This window comes from Theobroma umbraticum, unplaced genomic scaffold, assembly GCF_002168275.2.
Source record: "Theobroma umbraticum cultivar Fairchild unplaced genomic scaffold, ASM216827v3 scaffold_86.0, whole genome shotgun sequence".
In the NCBI taxonomy this organism is placed as follows: Eukaryota; Viridiplantae; Streptophyta; class Magnoliopsida; order Malvales; family Malvaceae; genus Theobroma; species Theobroma umbraticum.
The window spans coordinates 6,086,544-6,087,131 of record NW_018397263.1 but is presented as its reverse complement, the minus strand read 5'-3'; positions in this window follow the sequence as shown (position 1 = coordinate 6,087,131).

Here is a 588-nt window from a genome sequence, read left to right as displayed (position 1 = left end):
GCATGCTTAAGCCAACCATAAAAGGTGGCATTAATAACAAAGACTAAAGTACAGAATTTGCATGCAAAGGTTAATATTTTATCTAAACCACTTGAGAATTAATGGCAATCTTCATTGGCAACCAATTTACATGAAAAAGGTTGCATTTTTACATGCATTCTTAGGGATTAACAGCAGTCTTTATTGGCTGCCACTTTGCATGCAAAAAGTGCATACTTATCTTGACTTCATTGATATTAATGTTAAGGAAGGGAAATACTTTTTACAAGACTTTTTCTAATTTTTTTCCCTCTCCAAATGAAAACCCGAGCTTCTCAAAATCATCCATAAAGAATTTAAACTTCATAACATCAAATGGGAGCTGAAAATTTGCAAGAAGGAAGGAATAAAAAAAAAGCAACCGACCAACATCAGGCATTCCGCCATTTTTGAGGAAATATGGATATATCATCCTTTTCTTTAAAACCTTGAACATTTAAAGCTTCCTCCCAAGAGATTTGAGCTCCTTAGCATTGATTTGAAGTTAGGGAATTCATCGTGGAGGTAAGAGCTTTAGTTTTAAGTTATTATAGTTGACAATAAACGGTT